Source organism: Malus domestica, chromosome 09, assembly GCF_042453785.1.
Source record: "Malus domestica chromosome 09, GDT2T_hap1".
Lineage (NCBI taxonomy): Eukaryota > Viridiplantae > Streptophyta > Magnoliopsida > Rosales > Rosaceae > Malus > Malus domestica.
This window is the reverse complement of record NC_091669.1, coordinates 30,785,001-30,807,757: the sequence shown is the minus strand read 5'-3', so window position 1 is coordinate 30,807,757 and position 22,757 is coordinate 30,785,001. Positions and strand designations below refer to the sequence as shown.

The window sequence follows — 22,757 nt, the reverse complement described above, 5'->3', positions numbered from 1 at the left end:
GAGTGTGTAAATACTCGAGGTAGATTTAGCATCATGCAAAAGTTGAGGAAGTCGACTCATCGGCACTAATTCTGGGAACAACGCTTATTCTCAATAAGGTAGGAACTTGCATAAGGTAGTAAGTCTCACTAAAAAACCCTAAGGCTATGGCACAAATATGAGTAGGGACAATCCATAGTCTAAGGAAAAATGTGTGAGAAATGCAAAGTCAAAAGAAACGTTTACAGGATGTCGTCAGGGATATGATCAGCCCAAGGTAGGTGCCTCGTTAAAACCTAGTTAGGTAGCAAAAACCTAGTGGGAAAAATGCTCCTAATCGTAGGGAAAAAGAGTACATTAAGATCAAGCAAGTATTCTTTAGGATACTCCCCCTAAGTTTGACACAATTCTAAAGAGAAATAGCAATGTTACAACTCAGAAAGTTTACGCATACCAATTCCTTGAACAAGCTTCTGAAATGTCGCATTCGGTAATGATTTGATGAAGAGGTTGGCCAGATCATCTTGTGAATGGATTTACGTGACTTCAATCTTCTGATACTCTTGTTGTTGATGTTAGAAGAAAAACTTCGGCATAATGTACTTGGTGTTGTCTCATTTGATGTAACCTTTCTTGAGCTATTCGATGCATGCTACGTTGTCTTCATAGATCGTCACTGGGACATCTACGACGGGGTAAAAATTGCAGGAGCTTTGAATATGGCCTACAACTGTTCTCAACCAAAAGCATTCTCGAGTTGCTTCATGTAAGGCGAGAATTTTAGTATGGTTAGACGAAGTGGCAACTAAGGTCTGTTTAGTTGACCTCTAAGAGATTGTGGTGCCTCTAATGATAAAGACATAACTTGTTTGAGAGCGCGCCTTGTGCGGATCAGATAAGTATCCTACGTCGACATAACCAACAAGGCGAGAATCGATTCGAGAAAAAGGGGTGCGGCATCACTCGAGGATCCGTAGGGATAGAACAAGCCCAAATTCGTAGTACCTTTAAGATAGCGGAAGATGTCTTTAATTCAAGTCCAGTGTCTGCGTGTTGGTGCATTATTGTATCTTGCAAAAAAATTAACAGCGAATGAAATATCGGGTCTAGTGCATTGAGCTAAGTATAATAAAGCATCTATCACATTTAGATAAGGAACTTTAGGCTCCAAAATCTCTTCATCATCCTCATTTGGACGGAAATGATCATATTTTGCATCTAACGACCAAACGACCATAGGAGTACTCGAAGGCTTCACTTTATCCTTGTTAAAGCGGCGCAACACCATCTGCGTGTAGTTCATTTGATGTACTAAAATTCCATCTGAGTGGTGCTCTATCTCGAAATCGAGATAGTATCGAGTATTTCCTAGATCTTTCATCTCAAATTTCGACTTCAGGTGCGCAACAGTTCTCGTGAGCTCTTTAGGAGTTTCGATTAGGTTCATGTCATCGACATATACTGCAACTATCGTAAAATCGGAATGTGACTTCTTAATGAATACACAAAGGCATAGTTCGTTGTTCACATATCCCTGACTAGTCAAATACTCACTCAGAAGGTTATACCACATTCTTCCGGATTGCTTCAAACCATAGATTGAATGTCTCAACCGAATTGAAAGCGTGTTTCGGGGTTTAGAAATATTTGATCCAATCACTGTAAGTCATTCGGGAACTTTCATATAAACTTCCATATCAATATCCCCATAGAGATACACAGTTACTACGTCCATCAGCTGCATACTTAGTTTTTCGGAAACTACCAAACTAATAAGGTAGTGAAAAATAATCACATCCATAACGGGTGAATAAGTTTCATCATAGTCAATCCCGAGGCGTTGTGAGAAGCCTTGTGCAACAAGACAAGCTTTGTAACGCATAATTTCGTTCTTCTCATTACACTTCCGAATGAAAACCTACTTGTAGCAAATGGATTTCACATGTGGATGAGTAGAAACTACAGGTCCAAACACCTTACGTTTCACAAGCGAATCGAGTTTGACTTGGATTCATTGTTTCTACTTTGACCAATCGGTTCTACGTCGACATTCATCAATGGAACAAGGTTCAATGTCATCGCTTAACATGATCTTAGTAACTATTGCATATGCTAATGCATCGTCGACGATCATCTTATTTCTACACCACACATCATCTAAGCTAGCATAATAGACCGAAATCTCATGATTCTCGAGAAGAGGATTCGTCTCTTCAAGGACGCTTCCATAATCTAGAATTTCCTCATAAGTTGGATAGAATGAGTAAGCGATAGTCGGATTCACGGTAGGCTCTTCAGAAGCCTGTGTCATTGGTTTCCTTTTCTTAGGGTGTGAATCCTTTGAACCAAGTGGTATGCCATGCTTATATGTAGGGCAGATAATTGGCTAGCCGCTAATGTACAAGGATCACCAAATTTGGCATCATGGGCCTCCAGGATGGAAATCCGTCGTACATTTGGTACATCTATCTTTGTAGGCACATTCGCAGCTGGAATATGTGATATTGTCACTTATGCTAGATCGGTGAAAGCATCTGGCATGCTTTGAGCTATGCTATGAAGATATAATATGCGCTGCACTTGAGTTTCAGACTGAGCGTTACGGGGATCTAAATGAGACAAAGTGGGAGTCGTCCACAATAATTCACATCGTTCTTTAGGAACGTTGATGTTCTTATCTCTTCCTAACGACGAGAAGACTATTGTTGTGCGGAAGCGTCAAATATGAAACCAATAAGTTACAACGGCAAAATATGACAAGACAAATAATCCAAAACACAAGGATTTATACTGGTTCGGCGTAAGCCTACGTCCAGTTCCGAGACGGCGAGGAAATTCCACTAATATCAAAAGGAGATTACAAATAGAGTTTTAACTCTCAAACCCAAATCCCACATACAATCAATAGCTCTCACTCAAACTAAGAAACAAATGGAGAAGAAGAAACACATATCAAAATTCCTTCTCTCCCAAAAGCCACAAAATGTAACACAAATATCTTTGATTGAGTGATCACTAACAAAAGGGGATTACAAACAAATGGGAAGGAGCATCACTGTTTCAAATGGGAGAGCCGAACACTCTCCCTGGTATGGCTCTCATCTGATGCCACTCCCCCCATCTCCCACATTCGGATGCAACATTTATCCATACAAAAGCATCCAATAAAAAATCCAAAGTAAAGGAATAATCATTCCTTTACAAACATCATCATGACATTTCTTTTTCTTTTCAACAAACATCATCATTGGTCTTCTCATAATGATGTTCCCACATCATTATGTCTTTCATTTTTTATTATATGCTTTTCGGGCCACTAATTTGGCCATTATCCAACAATTTCCACCTTGGCCAAATTCCGAAAACATCACAGAGAATCGAATCAACAATCACCATAAGCACCCAAAGTACAAACTAAAGACAACGGGAACTAAATCAAATTCTCCAAACTTTCGGTACTCATAATGATCTCCACCTCGACTCAAATTTTACCAAAGCCAACAAAAGTAGAGCATTTCTCTACCATCTTCTCCAAATTTGCAAACCATAAGTGCCTTGATCAAAACAAAAGTGATTCAAACGAAGAACTGAAATTCTTCAATATCACCGACAAAAGATCAAGCACACCATACCAAAGTTGGACATACAACGAACTCCACCTGCTCATAAACACCATGGTCTGAAACTGCACCAATAGACTCATTCACATAGCATGGCACATTCTCCAAGTCAAAACTGATTACAAATTTGGCAACAAGGTCTCACATACCACATACAAAAAATATGCCCTTCACTCAAGTTTACCATCATCACATGAGCACCAACAAGACAACCAAAATTTCAAATTCAAATAATCAGTAGGAGATCCAAAACCATACCTCAACTGGAGTCTTCAAAAAAGCTAATTGCAGATGATGGAGACCAACAAACCAAATAGCAGTGGCAAACAAATCCAACCAAATGTACATAAACCAAACAAAGTTAGAAAGCATAACTTGCCTTCTACAAGAGGGTCCCACACAAATGTTCTGCAGTGCAAGTGGTGTATCCAAAATAGTGTGGTGTCTCACTATCCAAACTTGCAGAACTTAACAAATTGGCCCTCACAAACTCCTCCAATGTTTCCATCAACTTGCTCCAAAGGTAACTAGTGGGAGTGAAGAAAAACTTCTCTACCATTTAAAAAAATGCCAAAGAAAAGAAAACTTAGCCTTAGCCTTTTTCCCTTTTCTTCCAACCAACAACATCATTTGTCATCATGATGTCCTTCTGCCAAAACAAATGCTGAAAGAAAAAGAACCAACATTTTCTTATCAATTTTCAACTGCTTCTACCTTTTCTCCTTCCCACTCAACTCGTCGACAACAGCCCACAAACACTTCCGGTGCAGCGATGACCAACGGAGAACCCACCAAAAGCAGTACACTACACCTGCAGCTGTCGAACACCAACACTTCAACAACATCGACGGCAACATTGCAGCAGACACGTTGTTTCCGAAACCATTCTCCAATCTGCGAGCTCAGTGACTGCAGCATAGTCCCCTACTATCCTTCTTCAACGCCACGCATTTTGCAGCCAAACTTTGCATCTCCAATTGACCAAATGCCAAAGTCATTCCTCCAGTCGAATTTTTCCAAAAAAACATATTTCACCGTCATTCGAAGATTTCATAGACATACTAGTACAAAGCCTCCAAGTCGAAACCCGGAGCTCTGATACCACTTGTTGTGCGGAAGCGTCAAATATGAAACCAATAAGTTACAACGGCAAAATATGACAAGACAAATAATCCAAAACACAAGGATTTATACTGGTTCGGCGTAAGCCTACGTCCAGTTCCGAGACGGCGAGGAAATTCCACTAATATCAAAAGGAGATTACAAATAGAGTTTTAACTCTCAAACCCAAATCCCACATACAATCAATAGCTCTCACTCAAACTAAGAAACAAATGGAGAAGAAGAAACACATATCAAAATTCCTTCTCTCCCAAAAGCTACAAAATGTAGCACAAATATCTTTGATTGAGTGATCACTAACAAAAGGGGATTACAAACAAATGGGAAGGAGCAGCACTGTTTCAAATGGGAGAGCCGAACACTCTCCCTGGTATGGCTCTCATCTGATGCCACTCCCCCCCATCTCCCACATTCGGATGTAACATTTATCCATACAAAAGCATCCAATAAAAAATCCAAAGTAAAGGAATAATCATTCCTTTACAAACATCATCATGACATTTCTTTTTCTTTTCAACAAACATCATCATTGGTCTTCTCATAATGATGTTCCCACATCATTATGTCTTCTCATAATGATGTTCCCACATCATTATGTCTTTCATTTTTTATTATATGCTTTTGGGGCCACTATTTTGGCCATTATCCAACAACTATCTCATAGAACATGTTTGCACTATCTGCCAGACAACTAACTTCCCCACTAGTCATACCTAGAATGAAAAATTAATTGGAATCGATCACATGCATAAAAGTTCAAAAAAACAAATATCCATTCAAAATAATTTTAAGTATTCAAGGATGGAATTGAATTAGAAACTTAACATCAAAAAACAAATCACCAACAAATAATCCAAACATAAGGGAAAATTTCAAAATTAACCAAAAAACAAAAGGGGGTTCGGCCACTACTATGGAATTTGGCCCCATGGTCTTATTTTCAACCAAAAAAAATAGTTTATGTCTAAGATTCTAATCTTCCATAGGTCTGATAGCCTCTTGAAAGTCAGAAACCTCCATCTTAGTACTTTCCGTTTAGTCCACTTGCACAAAGTTTGATTCAAATTTCTTACAACGAGAATGATATTTAGCTACAACCTTTTAGGGAGCTCGGCAAAAATGGGACCAATGGTCATTTGAACCACAACCATAGTCTGCATCCATGGTTTCAGGTGCTTTGCCCTTATTCTTGAAGTTTGGGGCCTAAGGAGCGAGGTTTGGGCGCTTCGGGGATTTGTTTCCTCCCTTAGATGGGCCTTGGCTCCGTTGACCTTGACTAGGTGGCTTCTGGCCACCCCTACCATGCCTCTTTTGGTGTTTTGGGCATTGGTTCGTGTTATAGTGTGCTTCAGACACATCAGTCGCCCCAGTAGGTTGAGCTTGATAATTCTTGATCAACAACTGATTTTGCTTTTCAGCAATAAGTAAAATAGAGATAAAATCCGAGAACTTAGTGAGCTTCTGAGCTCTATATTGTTGCTGCATAACAATATTAGTAGCAAAGAAGGTTGAATATGTGTGCTCCAGGAGATCCTCTTTGATCAAAGTTTCGTCACAAAACTTGAGAAGTGATTGGATTCGACAAACTTCATAATTATATTCATTCACAGACTTAAAGTCTTGGAAGCGCAAATGCTGATAGTCATGTCTTGTTTCAGGTAAGAAGATATCCTTTTAGTGATCAAAACGATTAGCTAAAGTGACCCATAATGCTCATGGATCCTCCTCGACAAGATATATAGTTTGCAGTGCGTCATGAATATGTCTTCGAATGAAGATCATAGCAGTAGCTTTCTCATCTTCGCCAACAGGTTGTCCATCTCATCTTCAATAGTGGGATGTAATTTTTTTTGCAGTGAGGTGGAGCTTCACATCTTAGACCCATTTGAGGTAGTTCTTTCCAGAGACCTCCAAAGCGGTGAAGTCGAGTTTGTTCAAATTTGACATGTTCCTATCACAAAATAAAAGACAAGATGTGATTAGTGCAATGGAGAAAAAAATATCAATCCATTCACATAGGAGTAGAACATTCAGGTTCTAATAGACATGTACTGGTTAAAATTCGCATGAAAAAGCTTCAGGTTTTCATGGGTGATGTTTTTAATGAAAACTTCAGGTTTTCAAACAAGGCATGTTTCTAGAAACTTTAGGTTTCAAAATAATTATGAACTTCAGGTTCATATGTTCTTGTAGACAAACGCAAATATACGCAAATATACACACACAAATATGCAACAAGAAAATATGCAAATAGAACTTCAGGCCAAAATTAAAGTGTGGGTGAAAAAATATAAAACATATTGGGCCTAAAATAATTAGGCAATTAAACTCGGGGCCAAAAAATTGGACCAAAGCCCACGAGTGGGCTGAGTAAACAGAAACTGTGCGGCCTATGCCCAAGAATGGGCTGGGATAGGCTCAGGTGGATCGGGCCTAAAAAGCTAGTGGGTTGCATGCCCAATAGCAACAAAACCGATTGCAAAGGAAGCCGAGCCCAAATAGATGGCCCAAACGGGGGCTTGACCAAGTGTGACACGACACCGGGGGATACCGTGTGCCGGCATTGGGCTAGGTCCAACAGAAATCCAATGGGTGGTTAGATCTGGACTGGGACAACAATTGGCAGCAACAAGCCTAACGAGCGTTGATGCGAGCCAAAGATCCGAGGCCCACTTGGGCTCGGGTTAAAGGTATTTGAGACACCCCAGAGGCGCTGGGTGTCGGAACTAAACTGGGAGAAATACGGGCGTCATTTCAAGCGACTTTCCTCGAGGGTCACGGCACGGCGAAGCTTGTGGGTTCAACTGGGAACCTAAATCGTGGACGGAAACCTAGGTTTCGATGTCGGGGAAATCCGAGAATTTGAAGAATCCATCAAAGAATTTCTGCGATATTCATCGGATTTTTGAGAAAATTTCATCGTCTCCGATGATGGTAAGGTCCCAAACATGACTGCAAGTCGTGATTTCCCAGGAACGACGACAGTGAGGCCGTGGCCGACTGCGGGTGACGCTGAGTGCTAGGGTTCAATGCCAAAAGGCATCTTCTCAGATAGAGCAAAGGTTTTGCTCTGGTGCTTCGCAGCCTAAGGTAGGCTCGTGTGAGCCCAGTGGTGTCAGAGGTCACAGGTTCGAATAACCCCTAGGGTTTTCAATTTCAGTTTTTTTCTTCTTTTCAACTCAATTCAATTCAATTCAATTCAATAGTTTAATGCATGTACATATATTTGATGCAAATCATGGCAAATATCAAATTCACATATTTAAACAATTATGAATACAATGCATACACAATTTATGTAGAATCTAAAATTCAAAAAAATGTAAAGTTGGGTTATGCATTATGGTGAATGTTCATGCTATCAGGGCTACAAAAATATCAAGATAAAAACCGTTGTTTTGGAAGAACCTGATTGCGTGATGATATGGATGAACTGGCTTGATGCAGAAAAACTTCCTCGTCAGAATCCTAAGCACAGCTGTAGAAGCATGCTGATAACACATTATAGCGGGGACATTTACAATGATGCTAATAATATACCTCCAAGGGTGAAATAGTAGTAACAACATAATGATTGGGGAGATGACTCTTATTTGTCATAATTGCAAGATAATAAAAAAGGACTGAGCAACTTAATATAACCATTAGATATAAAATAGGCGTAAAAGCATATTATCATGGTTCGGGTAATTTGTTTATGAAACCATGTTCATTGCACTCAAACGATCCAAAGTTGTTTTTGACAACTTTATGGCAGGACGGGCATGATTTGTACCACCAACCCCTAGTCAAATCGAATCCAACAATAGTTGTTGGGCATACGAAACTTGCATTTTGTTACGGAAACATAGGGTTTTCAACTCATTAAAGATATTAATCACCATTTTGCAAACATGGAGTATCAGCAAATAGAGAAACAAAGCAAGATATTGTCAAGTTAGATGCAACATTAAAATTCTATTTTTAAAAAGAGGTGGTTTTGGTGAATAGGTTGGTGATGACAAACTAACCTTGTGTAATGCAGGATCAAGCAGTAGCAATTGGTCAATTGTTTTTTATTCAGCATTAGCATCGACTGCACGCCCTGTATACATCTTAGCTGAGGTGGGTAGGATTTGAATAGGTGATCTACAGGGCCGGCCCTGAGAATTTAGGGCCCTAGGCGAGTCTTCAAAGTGGGGCCCTAAAGTTCTCGGACCTCCTACTCTTTGTATATTGGTATGTAGTAAAAAGAATTCGCTAATTACATAAAAAGTCTATTTCTTCATTGAATATCATTAAAAATTAATATCAAAAGAAAAAAGATGTACTAACATTACTTAATATAGATGTCACATGTCTTTAGATGCAAATGCACTAAGTGTTTGCAGTCAAGATTGAGAGTGAAGAGCAATAAAACTTGATGATCAAGAGAGAAAAAAATAATAAAACTTGATTGACGAATATAATAATTCAACAACTCTAAGTGGTTCTCTTGTGTTCTTTCTAAAATCAACACGCACTAGCGAATCAAATATTTGAATAACCTAGTTTAACAATAAATTATTGAAAAAGAAAATTTAAATTCAAAGTTATGGTTACCTCAAATTACAATCTTCAGGACCAAGTGATAGTTGCTTAAACATTCAATAGAAATAGAAAGACTGGGAAGTCGAAAGAAAAAAATGATTACAAATTTATGATTATTCTGGTTTTTGTTATTTTTAAGGTTATTTTCAAAAGCAAAAGAAAAAAAAATGCAGTTGGACAGATTGAGGCCATTAATTTCACTAGCCTCTTGTCACACACATAGGCGTGTGACAATTGGCCTTTGTATGTTTTTTATTTAAGAAACTCAAGTTTTTTCTATTTATACAATTTTTATTTAAAATATTTTTGAAAATAAATAAGAATTTAAACATAAACCACTCACTAACATGAGGTTTTGTTATTTTTTTTTGGGTAAAGTACAAAAAACTACTTTAACTATTGGTATCACGACACTTTCATACCTCATCTTTTAAAATTGACAATGTCATACATCTTTAGAATTTGGTCCAATGTTATACCTTCCGTTACTTGGCCGTTTATTTTTCAGTTAAATGCTGACGTGGCTTGATCCAGATCCCACTTTCTATTAAAAAATTAAAAAATTATTATTAAAAACTAAAAAAAATCATTTAATAATTTCTAAATATTAAAATAATAAAAAAAGTTAAAAAAAACTTATTTTCTTTCCCTTCCCCCCCCCCGGTTTCTCTCTCTTCTCTCCCATCTTCTTCTTCCTGCTTCCTTTTCCCCCCTGTTTCTCTCTCTTCTCTCCCATCTTCTTCTTCTTCCTCCTTCTTTTGCAGATTTGGGCTTTTTTTTTCTTCTTCTCTCTTCCTCCTTATGTTCGTTCCCTCCCCCCTTCTCTCTCTTCTCCCCATCTTCATCTTCTTCTCCCTTCCAGTTCCCTTCATGCAACCCAGAAAAAAATGAGGAAGAAGAAAAAAACAAAAAAACAAAAAATACTGAAACCGAATCTGCAACGATGAAAGAAGAAGAAGAAGATCCCCCATCTTCATCTTCTTCTCCCTTCCAGTCCTCTTCCTGCAACCCAGAAAAAACTGAGGAAGAAGAAGAAGAAGAAAAAAAAAACCGAAACCGAATCTGCAATGAAGAAAGAAGAAGATCCCTTCCAGCACCCCTCCTGCAACCCAGAAAAAAAGGAGGAAGAAGAAGAAAAAAAAAAAAAAAAAACCGAAACCGAATTTGCAACGAAGAAAGAAGAAGAAGAAGATCCCCCATCTTCATCTTCTTCTCCCTCCTAGACCCCTTCCTGCAACCCAGAAAAAAAAGGAGGTGGAAGAAGAAGAGAAAAAAAAACAAAAAAAGAAAGAAAAACGAAACCGTTCTGCAACGAAGAAAGAAGAAGAAGAAGTCTTATTCTTCCTTCCAGTCCCTTTCCTGCAACCCAGAAAAAAAGGAGGAAGAAGAAAAAAAAAGAAAAAAAATAAACCAAATCTGCAAGGAAAGAAGAAGAAGAAGGAGGAGGAGGGTGGGGAGGAGGGGGGAGGAGGAGGAGGGTGGGGAGGAGGGGGGAGGAGGAGGAGAGAAGAAGAAAATAAAGGGTAAAGTGAATAGTACCAGGATTGACTTTTTAGTGTAAAAATGTGGTTTTTCGTTAAAGTGAACAGTACCGGGAGCTTTTCGTTAAAGTTCTCAAGAAAAAAAGCCCAAATCTGCAAAAGGAGGAAGAAGAAGAAGATGGGAGAGAAGAGAGAGAAACAGGGGGGAAGAAGAAGAAGATGGGAGAGAAGAGAGAGAAACAGGGGGGAGGGAAAGAAAATAAGTTTTTTTTTAACTTTTTTTTATTATTTTAATATTTAGAAATTATTAAATGATTTTTTTTAGTTTTTAATAATAATTTTTTAATTTTTTAATAGAAAGTGGGATCTGGATCAAGCCACGTCAACATTTAACTGAAAAATAAACGGCCAAGTAACGGAATGTATAACATTGGACCAAATTCTAAAGATGAGGTATGACATTGTCAATTTTAAAAGATGAGGTATGAAAGTGTCGTGACATCAATAGTTGAGGTAGTTTTTTGTACTTTACCCTTTTTTTTTTTCTAAAGTTGAAAATTTTAAAATCATTCAAAATTAATATTTGTTGAATTATTTTAACTCCCTTTGATTCTTGTAATTTTAAAATTTTTAAAGATCAATTTATCTTTATTTTTAATCTTTAATTTCATAGATTTGAAAAAAGCAAAAACTAATGCCTACAAGGTGTTTCGAACTGCCCACCCTAATAAAAACAAAGTGAAACCATTTCCACTGCACCAAGAAACTAATTGTGATGCTTCTTGCGTTTTCTTTATTTATATTTTATATACACGATGTATAAAAAAATTTGGGGCCCCCCCGAACTTGGGGGCCCTAGGCGGCCGCCTACCTCGGCTAGCCTCAGGGCCGGCCCTGGTGATCTAAGATGTCCTACCATATTTTATCTAACTATTTAAAGTTTCAATTTGTTGATCTTTATGTTTTATTTATAGGAAAACCTGTTCTCGGAAGAACAGGATCAACTGTTTGTGTTTTCAATCCGGAGATTCCGCAACTCTCCAAATACAAACACAAGTAAATTGACAACCCTTCTTTAATAACTTTTGCGTATAATTTGTATTTTGACTCACAGCAAAAAACCTCGCAGCAACCAAACAGAGACAACCAATTCTGCCAGAATTGCTAGAGAATTCCACAATCTGGTTGTCCCCAAAATTGAACCAGCCGACAAAGTGCCATTAGCCGCACTCAGAACAAAATCTCAAAGAAAAAAACCCAAAGATAGGTAACTTGCAATTTATTTTTCACGCACACACCTATATAACAAACAATATAATAGCATTTCTTAAACTATACTTTATATTTTTTTGCTATAGTACGGAAGATGACCACTCTAAAAAAAAGTGAACAATGCAATCTCCGTAATCGACTGCTGCAAGCCGTTCTACATGTTTTTGGCTATCAACATTTTTGCTTCAACACCTGCATGTTCTTTGCACACGTTTATGCTTGGAAACTTAGATGCTAGAATGAGAACAAAACAGTCTTTTATGTTTTTAGTCAACTACTCACACATGTACCTAACCTATAAGATATATATTTTGTCACCTTGGCTACAAGGCCAACATGTCTGTGAACTATATGTTACTTCTGTTTCTTCTATATATTAGGGAACCAAAACGTTTCGTTTTGTCCTATTAATTGTGCAATGCAGTTGAAGATGATGCATTCAAGCCCCGCAACATCGTGCAGGCATTTTTTCTAGTATAAGCTATATTTGTACCACATTCACACAAAAAAAAAAACCTAATTATGAGCTTCGGTTCTTTTAAATTAATTATTTGTATCCAAAACGATAATCAATCACATAATTTGATCCAAACAATGCGTATTGCTTATATGCCACTCCCAAAATGGGTCTTTCATATGGCTTGTCATCTATTTAACAGAGGCTTAGACTTTCAAACAAACATATGGCATATTAATTGATATCATTTCAAAATATCGTAGTGTAATGTAAGAAAATTAAAACTTTGTGTCACTTTTTTAATTTTAATTTTTTATGTTTTTTGAGTACCTCAAATCTGGAGAGTGTAAATTGTAGTTGACCTTTTTTCTTAACAAAGATTTTAACATGTTAAGTTGTCAAACTGTACATAATTCCCATCAATTAGATTGAATCATGTACATTATTGCGGTTATGATTTACAAGTCTAACAATATAATATGTCCAACGGTATTTCTCTTTCCAACATAATAAGAGGTGTCAAGTTCGAATCCATCAATCCCATGTATAAAAAAGAAACAATACATGTCAAATAATTGAGAAGAGATCGCCCCTTTGTAAGGGAGGACGAAAAGTAAATCAAACTTAAGAAAAAGAGAAAAAAAAAAAAAAACAAAAAAGATGTGGCTTCATGGAAGGCTCTGTAAAAGTCATACAGTAGTGCCTTGAAGGTAAATTGTCGTTTGACTTCTTAAACTATTACTTCAGTTGAAATTAACTCTCTAAAATATTTTTTTGATAAATTAATCCTATGAACTATTTGAAATATATCAGTTAATCCCCTGTCGTTAGATTTCGTCCACTATTCTGTCAAATTCAAGAGCAAATTGGTTTTTTTACCATCAATTCTTACATGTCACTTATAACCGTCAATAAAATTATGACATGTGGACAAATAATAATGTGTAATGACATTGTGAAATGATTCGTTATGTAAACATTTGATTTCTTTATGTTCCTTATTATTGCAGTGACAACCCAACTTAGCAGCAAAAACCCTACTACAGTTCACAACCTCCCTGCCCCTCTCTCCACTTGCAGTTGCAGGTCACTTGTAAGATTATAGCCATTCTTTTGTAAGGATCATCATTCAATGAGGACCTTAAAAAAGGATGGTTTAATTTACTGGACCACATTTCACGGTGGAAGTATGCGAGCACAATGTGATCCTTGCAAATGGGGATCCCCACATGAAGGCGCCTGCTACTGTAAATATAGAGTATTTATTATTAATAGTCAAAATTTAATACTCAATTTCATAAATGTCATTTTTTATAAAAATTTTCAAATATAGCATAAAACTCACATGAATAAACCTAAATACCCTCAAAATCCAAAACCCATTTACACAAAAAAGCTAAAACACTTGTGTTGATGCACAAAATCAGCGAAGACTTTGGTACAACAGAAAGTGTCAGGTTTTGTGACCTTCGCTTGGTTGCTTCGGTCACTAGTGAGGATAAGTACGTAAATGAATAGAGACAGAGAAGCAAACACAGGATGTACGTGGTTCACCCAGATTGGCTACGTCCACGGAGTAGAGGAGTTCTTATTAGTAGTGAAGGGCTTACACAAGTACAAATGATCAAGCTCTCAATTTAGTGAGTTCTTGTGAATGATTTAACACAAATGGCATTAGGCAATATTGTGGGGGAATGACCCCTATTTATAGAAAAACTTGTAGCTTTGTCACATTGACATGTGTCATGTTATGATTGGTTCTTGATGTCGACACGTGCTGCGCTCTGATTGGCTTCTAATCTTGACACGTGTCGAGTAGTGATTGGCCTCCTGGTCGGAGGGGAACTCTTCTGGGTCCTTGACAGTATAGCGTTGGCCGGTGCTCGGTAGTTTCGGGATTGGTCAAGTATGGTACAAACAGTGCTCCCCTAAGTTCCCGAGTGAGGGAAACTCCTCGGTTGGGGACTTGCAAGATCCAATCCCTTGAGTAATCACGAAACTTCTAAGTACCGAAGTGTGGTCTGATCTTCATCTGCCCTTCTCTGGAAGTACCTTTCCTCCATCCGGGAATGGTGTACTTAGCTGATGTTGACGCACAAGGTAATGTATCAATTTCACTTAAAGCTTAGTTGTAGTTTCGGGCTTAGTCAAGTGTGATACAAACCCTATAGTAGGAGTCCCCCAAGTTGCCGAGCTAGGAGATCTGCCGAAAGAGGTGACAGACAAGGTAAGCAGTCAAACTTCCAAGTAAGCAACCCAGGATCAGAGGTTTGACTTCGGCTTCCGGTTGATTGTTCTCCTTCTCCTTGTCTCTCATTCAATTGCCAGGATAAGGAGAAGCAAATGGATAAGAGATGATATGAGATACTTTTGCTTTTGAAGAAGTAACTTTCCACAGGCTTATTCTTGAACTGTGCTGGAGGGTTTTCTGGTGCCCTTCAGAGTATAAGGCCGACTAAAAAATTTGAGGGTCAAAACAAGTCCATCAAATCTAGAGTACGTTCGACCTTGATGATATGGGATACTTTTGCTGTTGACGGAATAATGAATGTGGTATGGAAAGGTGTCGTGCTGTAGTGATCAGTTTCAGCTCACCGTTGAACCTTCTGCTTCAATCTTTTGCAGGGCAGAAGTGGTGTGCAACCTTTGCATTTTAATGGTCCTTCAGAACATTCCTTCATAGTGACTCATCCACGCTTGGCAGCTTCAGTGTAAAGAGCCAATATCTGATCAACTGTCATGAGGTATTTGCCGGTGGAATTCGTGACCTTGACAGCAGTTGAGGATGAGTACTCGAGAGCAATGCTAAGTAAGCAACCAGGCAAAGGCTCCAGGCAGTCAGTTCCAAATTGGAGGTTTGATTTCAGGTTCCGACTGACTGCTCTCTTTCTCCTTGTCCTGCAGGTGTGGACAAGGACAAAGACAAAGATAGGGAGAAAGCATGATATGGGATACTCTTGCTTTCGACCCTGATGATATGAGATACTCTTGTTCTTGGTGTGGCTTATTTGCTGAGGTATTATCGGGGGGAAATAAAGCTGAGTATTTCGAGAGGTTATGTTGAGGGTGCCTTTTCGAATGCGAGAAAGGGTTGAGCATTTTTGCAGGTTTGCCTGTCCGTTGAGGAGGGAGGTCAATGTATATAGGGATTTCCCAATAACAAGTAGTAATGCTATTCCTTTACCCTTCTTGGTCACAGCAATGTAGTGGGAGCTGCCAGCTTCACGTGTTTTAATTTTGTCAGAGCACTTTGAAAAAGTGGTATGTGGTATCTGGAAAGCTGATGTTACGTGTGAAGATTACAGACAAGCTTTATCTAAGGAAATCTGGCTCTCGAAGTTCTGAGAGTTGTGCCTCTTCGGTTTTCGAACAAGCAATCCCGTCGAGGATCTGACTCTCGAGATTCGGAAAGCGGTGCTACTCCGGTTTTTGAGAAAGTAATTATGTTGGGAGTCTTTTCTCGAATGTGAGTAAAGGTTGGACGTTCTTGCCAACCTGTCTTGCCGCAAAACAAGGAGGTCGACACACATAGGGACTTTCCAGTTGTCAAGCAGTGGTGCTGTTCCTTTACCCTTATGGGTAATAGTAGGGTAGCTGGAACTTCGAAATTCTCGTGCCTAAACTTTGTCAGAGATCTTTGACAAAGTTATATGTGGTACCCGAGGAGTTGATGGTGCATTTGGAGAGCGGTGATTGAACAGTAAGATTCACGTGCTTTTTACTTCACCAGAAATCTTCAACAGATTGCCCGTAATTTTCGCAAAGCTGATTGTGCATGTGACAGGTGCTGACGAGGCTGAAAAAGCAGGTGCTTCTTCGATTTCTGAGATCGGCCCTCGTGGTCTCTGAGCAGCCCAGCTTTTGAGAAAGCAAACGCCTCTTCGATTTCTGAGATCGGCCCTCGTGGTCTCTGAGCAGCCCAGCTTTTGAGAAAGCAAACGCTCTTCGATTTCTGAGATCGGCCCTCGTGGTCTCTGAGCAGCCCAGCTTTTGAGAAAGCAAACGCCTCTTCGATTTCTGAAGCTCCGTCGAGTGCAGATTTTTATAGAGGCTGGCATTAAGTTCCACAGCACACCTGAATCTCTACCAGTAGAAACTCATTTCTTGCACTTCTAAGATCTTGATTTGTCTGACCTCTTCCTTCTTCAACACATTTGAAAATGTCTGGACCCTCCGACCGTCGTTTTGACCTGAACCTTGGAGAAGAGACAGCCACGCCTTCTCCAGACAACATATGGCGCCCATCCTTCATATCCCCTACTGGTCCTCTTACCGTTGGGGATTCTGTGATGAAGAATGATATGACCGCTGCAGTGGTGGCCAGGAACCTTCTCACTCCCAAAGATAACAGACTACTTTCCAAACGGTCTGATGAGTTGGCTGTTAAGGACTCTCTGGCTCTTAGTGTTCAGTGTGCAGGTTCTGTGTCTAATATGGCCCAACGCCTATTTGCTAGAACCCGCCAAGTTGAATCATTGGCTGCTGAAGTGATGAGTCTCAAACAGGAGATTAGAGGGCTCAAGCATGAGAATAAGCAGTTGCACCGGCTCGCCCATGACTATGCTACAAACATGAAGAGGAAGCTTGACCAGATGAAGGAAACTGATGGTAAGGTTTTACTTGATCATCAGCGGTTTGTGGGTTTGTTCCAAAGGCATTTATTGCCTTCGTCCTCTGGGGCTGTACCTGGTAATGAAGCTTCAAATGATGAACCTCCAATGCCTCATCCTTCTGGGGTTTTGTCAAGTACTGAGGCTCCGGATAACCACCCTCCGGTGCTTTCTCTTTCTGGGGCTCTACCGACTGCTGAGACTTCCCCTAAGCAACCTTTGTGAAGGCTCCCTTTTGTTTGTTTATTTTGACTCATGTATATGTACATATTTGTGGCTTATCAAAAATATTAATAAATAAGCTTTGCTTCATTTCAATATATTGTGTTAAATACACCAAAGCCTTCTTCATAAAGTTCTTTGAATTTTTGCTTTTGTTGAAACCTGTATTGTTGAAGCTTTGTGAGTGAAGCATGTAGTTTGAGGTAGTGTTCCCTTAATTTCCCGAGTGAGGAAAACTTCTCGGTTGGAGACTTGAAAAATCCAAGTCACTGAGTGGTTGTGAGACTGCCGAGTATTAAGGTGCAGTAGCATATGGTGGGAGTCCCCCAAGTCTTCAGGCGAAGAGAGTTGCCGAATGAGGTGTCTCGCTTGTTACTAATTTGTCAAAGTAACGAATCCTTGTTTCGATGTCACACATTCGCATATGCCTTATCTAAAAATATTTCCAACTTTTGTGTGTTTGATGCTGCATGCTATTGACTAGACAAGATCAAGTGCAATTAGTAGCTTTTCTCTCTTTTTCATCTTTTCTTTGGTGGAATTGCTTTTCGTTTCCACTAATCAGCCTGAGTGGATGCAAGATAACACCATTATCTATAACTCAGATCACAAAGTCGTCTTCATGAAAGTTGTTCCTTATCTTGTGAACTACAACATCTCCAAATTTGAGATCCATCGGAGTAGTACAACTCCAGAAATTCAGGTATGATGAGTAACTGTTCATCAATTTTCTGTTAACCCGTCAGACTTGTTGTGAGCTTCTAAACTCCATTTTTTCTTGTTCATCTCAACATACTTTCTTCATCGAAGTTGTTCCTCACCTTGTCAGCTACAACATATCCAAATTTGAGATCCATCGGAGCAGTACAAATCCAGAAATTCAGGTATGATGAGTGACTGTTCATCATTTTTCTGTCAACCTGTCAGACTTGTTGTGAGCTTCGAAACTCCATTTTCTCTTGTTCAGATCAACATACTTTCTTCATCGAAGTTGTTCCTTAACTTGTGAACTACAACATATCCAAATTTGAGGTCCCTTGGAGCAGTATAACTCCAGAAATCCAGGTATGATGAGTGACTGTTTATCATTTGTCTGTCAACCCGTCAGATTTGTTGTGAGCTTTGAAACTCTATTTTCTCTTGCTCAGATCAGCATGCTTTCTTCATTGAAGTTGTTTCTCAGCTTGTGACCTACAACATATCCAAATTTGAGATCCCTCGGAGCTATATAACTCAAGAAATTCAGGTATGATGAATGACTGGTTATTATTTTTCTGTCAACCCGTCAGATTTGTTGTGAGCTTCGAAACTCCATTTTCTATTGTTCAGATCAGCATGCTTTCTTCATTGAAGTTGTGCCTCATCGTCTCTTTCATAACATATCAAAAATTCAGAATGAACTAATGGTTAAATATTTCCAGATCTTCGAAACATCATAGCAGCTTCGAAATCTGCAAGAATCCGACTGTCATGTTTGGAGCTTCAACACTTTAATTTCCGTCGCTCAAACAGAAATGGTTCCTTCTTGAAAGTTGTTCATATGCTCAAAAACTATAGGGTGTCCAAAATTCAGCTCCATTGGAGAAGAGCAGAGGTTGCAGAAATTTGATAGATGAAAGGAGGCGGAAGAGGGAGAGAGAGAAAAAGTCTCTTGAGTTGGATTTCTATTTTGGGGCAGATTCCAAGTTTTGTAGCACCTTCATTATTGATGAATTGCTTGTACTTTTGTCCATTATGAAACTTGGGACTTTGGCTTGTTGTTGGATCTATTATAATATGTTTGGAAACATATACATAATTGCTTGTTTGGTTATGACAGGGATGTTGTGGGTGTAGAACAAAACAAATGTTTGTGTTGACCTGTGTTTTTGTACAAGTTCAAGGGCATCTTGGGCTTTGTGAACAAAATTTGTTTATTTGGAGCAAGGTTTTGTGTTGAAGCTTTGTAGGTGAAGCTTTGGTGTTGAAGCTTTCTAGGTGAAGCTTTGATGGTGAAGCTTTCTGGGTGAAGCTATGTAGGTGAAGCTTTCTAGGTGAAGCTTTTTTAGGTGAAGCTTTGTAGGTGAAGCTTTTTTAAGTGAAGCTTTTCGGGTGAAGTTTTTTGGGTGAAGCTTTGTGGGTGAAGCTTTTTAGGTGAAGCTTTGTAGGTGAAGCTTTTTTAGGTGAAGCTGTTTGGGTGAAGCTTTTTAGATGAAGCTTTTTGGGTGAAGTTTTGGAGGTGAAGCTTTTTGGGTGAAGCTTTTTGGATGAAGCTGTTTTTTTTTTTTTTTTTTTTTTTTTTTTTTTTTTTTTTTGGCGCTTGACACGGTCTTCATTTGCTTGTTTTGTAGTGACTGTGGAAGACGGATTGCTTTCTGATTGAGAAGGGTTCCGGCATCGCTTTGCACCATCTTCATGTGGGTAATATAGGAACTTCCTTATGTTTTGATCATGCATGTAGTGATAGAATTTGTTTCTTCTTATTGTAGATGTCAGAGCCTGGAAGTTCTAGTGATGAGGGCTCTTCTAGCTTTAGCTCTAAGTCTGAGTCTGCAATGTCGGAGTCTTCAGGGTCTTTGTCAGAGTCCTGTACTAGAGAAACATTGGATGATCTTCCCAACCGTCAAACTTTAGCTATTGCTAGTTCTTCCTCCATGGCGTTGGGTGATGGGGTTTCTCCTGATATGTCTTTACCTCGGCGGAGGCATGGTTATAAGCCTGCGCCATCACCTCAGAGTAAGTCTTCCAAGTATTGGCATTGATCATGTATTTAAAGAAACAATCACGTAGGCTTGCCGTGAAGGCTTTGAGGGCAGTCTTGTCGTCTGCCTCGGCACACCGGGAGTATTCATGGCTGAAGCGGCCAGCATACATACGTAATGACTCGTCTGGCCTCTGGCGGATAGTGTACAGGTCATCTGCAGAGTGCAAGCGATCGGTTTGGAAAATGTGTTGGGAAACAAATAGTTTCCTCAATTCCTCAAATGAGTCTACCGTCTCAGGTGTAAGACGACAATACCAATTTAGAGCTCCGCCAGAGAGGGTGGAGGGGAAGAGAAGACATCGCTCTTCGTCGGTGTGCATCCGGTATGCCATGGTGGACTCAAAGAGGTTAAGGTGCTCAATCGGGTCCTCTTTTCCAGTATAAAGTTGCAAGCCAAGCTTCTGCTTTGTCTTTGCTTGAAGGGGGGTGTTGAGGATCCTCCTTGTAAGAGGGCCAGGCCTGGGTTGGTTCCAGTCAGGTATTTCAGCCTGACGTTCAGCCTTCAACTTGTTTACTTCCTCAAGAAGTTGTAGGACAAGGGGGTCCTGAGCGGAGTTATGTGCCACTGGAGCTTTCTTTCGTAAATCTCCATCTCCTCTTGGAATTAGGAAGGTTTGATCAAGGGCATGTGATTTTTCCCTGGACTCGCTGTACTGGCTTCCAGGGTATGTCTGTCGGAACACCTCTGAGTCCCCTGTACCCTCATGTCTCTCTAGGACTTGTTGCACCTTCCCCAAGTTGGTGGCCGGCTCGGGCCGTGGCAGGGGACCGAGTCTCTCAGAAATCCTTGGGTCATTGATCTTTGAGCTTATATGGATGGAATTCTCTCGACGTTGCTTCAGGAAATCCCGACAATCGCGAAAGACGGCTTTCGATCCTTCTGCCCCTTCAGCAAAGAGGTGTCTCCCTCCGCTTCTCATGGTTCGGGTCGAAGCAACTGGGTTAAGAGAAGCCTCATGTTGATTATCAAATCGAGGGGTAATTTGTTCCCTATCAGGGATATCTATGTCGAATGCATGTGACCCTCCATGTTGGAGGGCACCCAGTTGATGGTTGACTTCCACGGGGGCAACAAGCTCGCGTGTCTGAGCTTGCCTAGCTTCGTGAAGTGTCTCGAAGAGCTTCTCATATTGCTCCTGGAGGACCTCATTCCTCATTGCTATTTTGTTGTTCTGAGCTTCCAACTCATCGACTTTAGCTTGAAGAAGAACTCGTTTTCCTTCCTTCTTTCGTTGTTTCGCACTATGTGCAAGGGGGGTGTCATTCTGTGTGCTGTGGCTTCCTTCGCTTCCCATGCTGGAGAGGAATGCCTGATCAAAAGAAAGTGTACGAATGATAGAAACCAGCTTGACACAGCTGAAGAGAGTAGGAATAAGTGTCGTTTCCCACAGACGGCGCCAAATGTTGATGCACAAAATCAGCGAAGACTTTGGTACAACAGAAAGTGTCAGGTTTTGTGACCTTCGCTTGGTTGCTTCGGTCACTAGTGAGGATAAGTACGTAAATGAATAGAGACAGAGAAGCAAACACAGGATGTACGTGGTTCACCCAGATTGGCTACGTCCACGGAGTAGAGGAGTTCTTATTAGTAGTGAAGGGCTTACACAAGTACAAATGATCAAGCTCTCAATTTAGTGAGTTCTTGTGAATGATTTAACACAAATGGCATTAGGCAATATTGTGGGGGAATGACCCCTATTTATAGAAAAACTTGTAGCTTTGTCACATTGACATGTGTCATGTTATGATTGGTTCTTGATGTCGACACGTGCTGCGTTCTGATTGGCTTCTAATCTTGACACGTGTCGAGTAGTGATTGGCCTCCTGGTCGGAGGGGAACTCTTCTGGGTCCTTGACAGTATAGCGTTGGCCGGTGCTCGGTAGTTTCGGGATTGGTCAAGTATGGTACAAACAACTTGAATAGATCTCCTATACATTGTTGTTCAAAGTGCAATGCCGGGAGTTGGTAATATCAAACTTGTGCAAGTTAGTTTCTGATTAATTTGTAATTCATTGAACATGGGGGGTCAATGGAATTTGTGTGGGAGTTGTATGGAAGCAACTCAACCGTTCCAAACTTGGAACTCTTCTTACTCCAAGAAGAATATAATTGCAAAAGAGTTCATAAAGCAGATGAAAACTCCTGTAAAATTCTTGAATATAACTGACTTGTCCGAATATAGAATCGATGGTCATCCATCCATATAAGCAGCAAATTACATTCAGAAGGGAAAAATTGCCTATTTGATAATATAATGCAAGTGACTAGATGATTTTTTTTTAATGTTTTTTTATGAACAACTCACATATCAAAGCCTACTAGATGATCTTTTTTTGTTGAATTATTTGTGTTTTCCAATATAGCTAGGCAACTGATCAGTCATAGACAAGCGTCTGCAAATTCTCATTGATCTCCATTTCATTGACTTTTTGTTGAGGTAAAGTACCATATTCGTTCATAGATAATAGGAATACGTACTTAAACATGAGGATAGGGTGCAATTACATGGGCCTTGATAAAAAGCTGGACGAAAGAAAAAAGAGCGTCCCGGACCAAAATTAAATATGAATTCTATCCTAAAAAAGAATGTCACAAATTATATCGGGTGGTTCTTCAAACCATGTTCGTTCTGCCTCCAAAAGCAATCCAAGCTGTGCTAATCGATAGCCACCCTATTATTA

General features: G+C 39.6%; 2 long non-coding RNA genes across 2 annotated transcripts; one reads left to right on the top strand and one right to left on the bottom strand.

Annotated features, from left to right (window-relative positions):
* Window positions 1-3,556: 3,556 nt before the first annotated feature.
* Window positions 3,557-4,955, bottom strand: LOC139188155 (uncharacterized). The gene is made up of 2 exons (XR_011571375.1): window positions 3,858-4,955; window positions 3,557-3,714 (listed from the first exon to the last, which is right to left on the bottom strand). It is a non-coding gene; the product is annotated as an uncharacterized lncRNA (long non-coding RNA).
* Window positions 4,956-18,523: 13,568 nt separating this feature from the next.
* LOC139188296 (uncharacterized) lies at window positions 18,524-19,087 on the top strand. The gene is made up of 2 exons (XR_011571660.1): window positions 18,524-18,578; window positions 18,754-19,087. It is a non-coding gene; the product is annotated as an uncharacterized lncRNA (long non-coding RNA).
* The last annotated feature ends 3,670 nt before the right edge of the window (window positions 19,088-22,757 follow it).